We start from the raw sequence: 3692 nt of genomic DNA, 5'->3' as shown, positions 1-3692 counted from the left end.
TTTAGATGAAACTATAATATATCTCTACACTTGCAATGAGAATAGCAGAAGATCAATTTGGTAAGGAATACGAGTTGCGTTTTTCGTGATTGTGCCATAACTACACTAATTTTCCCGCCAATTTTTCCGCTAAAAGTAACACGGAGTATTGCAGACTTAAGTACTGGTAGTGGCTTTTTATGTAATTTACAAGTTTAGGTTTGCTCAATTCTCAATTTTTACGTTTTGGTTTTTACTATTCATCCTTGTAAAGTAGTACGGCATCAATATTTCAAACTTTGTACTTGGTACTACCTTAGGTTAAACGAGTTGGCAGTCCTGTCCATCAGAGTGTCTTCTTATCTTGACCAGTTTGTGATCTTTGAATTCTGTCAAATGGGAATTCAGTGTGACCTGGCTACTCACCAGAAACCGCTCTCTACAACTTGTGAACAATGCATCAATGGGCATTCCTAAATATAACCAAAAAAAGCTTTTCAATATATGATCACACATTAAAAATATTAAACCGTTCTGATCCAAACCTGTTTTGATCTGCTACCCAACCCACTTATTTTGCCACCTTTAACCATAAAGAAGATATTAAAAGGGTACCTTCTTCATCAGGATGGGCTAATTGATGTTCTGCAAGAACTTTGAAGACGCTTTGAGCATTCGGTGTCAAACTCTGTAAGACGATCGAGGCTGTCTTGACACTTTGTGATGTTCCACCATGAGCAAGTATAAGAGGATGAAACACGCCTTCGACGTTGTAAGGAGCAAATGTAGGAACATGATGTCAACACCAATTGAACTGTACATGAACCATTTTCTTGTCCCACACTGTCAATGTTATTATCTTACACAATCAGTTCCAATTAAACATAGCAATTGTGACCCATTTACCTATTAATAGACCATTATCTAGTTTTATTAAATTAATTAGATGGATTTCACTTACAAAGAGGTGCATTCACCTGGTCTATAGAAGCAACAATGCGAACATGAGAACAAGCAGCAATTCTTGCCAAAAGATGCTGACTATCAGAATCTCGCAACCCGGGCCCATCAATATTGTGAATGACAAAACAGACTAAGCATTCGTTTTCTGCTGCGTGGGGCCGATCAATAAATGCAATAAGATCATCCATTGACCGAGAATTAAAAGGTTGTTGATCTTTTTGCAAGCCCCCAGAAGACGATCTTGAACACGCTTTCAGTTGATCCCATAATACTTCAGCCATTGCTGTAGCTACCTGCATATTTGTCCTTCATTAAAAGGTAGATAAATACAAGTAAACTGCATATACCCATCAAGGAAAGCAAATTAGCAAGACATCATGTTATGTAACTGATGATTGATAAGAGTGTATTATCTGATCCACAACAATTAATCACAAAGGTGAACACAATTAGGATGATAAGAAAAAAAAAGTAAACAAAAATGTCCGATGTTACATTTGCAGTTATGTAAATCTAACAACATACCTGTTTAAGATTAATTGACTGAAGATAACCATTAACAATAATCACGCTATAATCAGTTAAGGATGTTGCGGCAAAATCTTCAATCAAACTCTTCTTAGATCCAAAACCATACATCAAAAGACTAGAATCATACCTGCATTCAGTTACAAAAGGAAATTTCAATGATTTTCCATCTTTCATTTATTTAACAACAAGACTGAATTGAATGAACCTCTTTTTCAAACAGGGGAAGATTAACAACATATGAATTAAGAATATATACATACCTCAACTCAAAAACCCACTAATTATACAAACTTTTGTAACTACTTATCAACAAAACAATTTCTTTCTCTTGCTTTGGTTCGATCTTAGACAACTCAGCTCGAAGATCCTGCAATTTTCGAATTCCAAAAAGAAAATGTTATGACTTAAGAACCCCCTCTTTTACAAATTGTCATATTTTTAAGGTAATATATTTTTCTACTCCTATGTTTATCGATATGCACTCAAAAATCACCTACAACTTAATAAAAAATATTACTAATAACCATTTTCACAGCAATGTTTCTTTGAAATAAACAAGTATTATAAATATATATTCATCGGAGTAGATGAGTATATATTATATATTATATTTATATTATATTATATATAGGATTTATAAGAAGGTTGTAGAAAAGATTAAAATTAAACTAAATTACAAAAATAATGAAATAATTGAGATTATTATATAATAACATGTTCATCAATGAGATCGATTTCTGATAGTTTACGAGCTGATTTCTTCCCCGATTTTCCAGATACTTTTGATAAAAAATAGTTTCTTGAGAATTCAAATTCCTCTTCATCGATATCATTTTCATCCATTTTAGATAAAACTAAAATATATCTCTGCACTTGCAATGAGAATAGCAGAAGATCAATTTTGGTAAAGAATACGAGTTGCGTTTTCCGTGATTGTGCCCTAACTACACTAATTTTCCCGCCAATTTTCCCTCTAAAAGTAACACGGAGTATTGCAGACTTAAGTACTGATAGAAGATTTTTATGTAATTTACAAGTTTAGTCCCCCTGGTTTGCTCAATTCTCAATTTTTACGTTTTGGTTTTTACTATTCATCCTTATGACCTTGTAAAGTAATACGACATCAATATTTCAAACTTTGTACTCGGTACTACCTTAGGTTAAACGAGTTGGGTATAACTCGCGCGTTGATGAGAAAAATAATTTTACTATATGGTTCTATCATAATATTTTAATATCATAATATTTTACTTGTAGCGAGTGTAATGAAAAAAATTGAATAAAGGAATATTGAGGGAGGATAGTAAAAAGTGTAATGAAATGTTTGATACTCGTAATAATTAGTGGATGGTGACGTCGTGTTGACATCAACAAGTTATTGTTCATCATGCTTTCACAATTAGGTAATATAGGTAATAGATAATACTCCATATGTTTTACCGAAGTGTTTGAGTGGCTATATTGATTGCTTATTTATTTTTTACTTAATTAGCTTCTCTATTATTGTTTGGAAAAGCCCACTTTAGAGAGCTTATTTCAACGAGGCTCAAAATAAGTTCTAATATAAACATCGATTATGAGCATACAAATCATCATGTTTTTCATATACATCTCTACGATGTATTGGTCAATAACCATGTGCACGGTTAGTTATGGTGACTGGCCTCATTGTGAAAAGATGCCCGAGATGTTGCTTATATTATTTTCATGATCTTCAATTTTGGCCTCTTAAAGAGCATATTTTGACATACATAAGCTTAATATACAGGGTATAGAGCCGGATCAACAACAATTGATAAAGCAGCTTCCAAGAACAATAGTCAAAAGACTTAGACATCATTTGTTTTACCATTACTTGATGAAGTCTACATGTTCAAAAGAGTTGTGAGAGAAATCCTCTTACTTATGGTATAAATTAAAATTTTATACATAAACTTTGTGATTGTTAAATTTGTTTATTTGTTCATTTAAACTATTAAACACAATTTATTCTTTACTACGTAGTAATATTCAAACTATTAAACTATAGTGTCTATTAAACACAGTTTACCTCTGAGTTATAAAGAACCAGAGTTTGATGACTCATTTGTTGTTTGATGGTATTTTTGTTGGTCTTAGCATTAATCTCCCTTATAAAGGTTTGTTTTTTCCTACCTTGTGCTTCTTGATTTAAAGCAATCTACTTTCCAGTTTTCGGGTTATGGAAAAAACTTGTAACT

General features: G+C 32.3%; 1 pseudogene; it reads right to left on the bottom strand.

Annotated features, from left to right (window-relative positions):
* Positions 1-300: 300 nt before the first annotated feature.
* On the bottom strand, positions 301-2316 carry LOC139870355 (origin of replication complex subunit 2-like; annotated as a pseudogene).
* Positions 2317-3692: the final 1376 nt, after the last annotated feature.

The sequence above is a fragment of the Rutidosis leptorrhynchoides genome, chromosome 10 (assembly GCF_046630445.1).
Source record: "Rutidosis leptorrhynchoides isolate AG116_Rl617_1_P2 chromosome 10, CSIRO_AGI_Rlap_v1, whole genome shotgun sequence".
Lineage (NCBI taxonomy): Eukaryota > Viridiplantae > Streptophyta > Magnoliopsida > Asterales > Asteraceae > Rutidosis > Rutidosis leptorrhynchoides.
The sequence above is the reverse complement of the archived record's forward strand: the minus strand, read 5'-3'. Positions and strand labels throughout refer to the sequence as shown.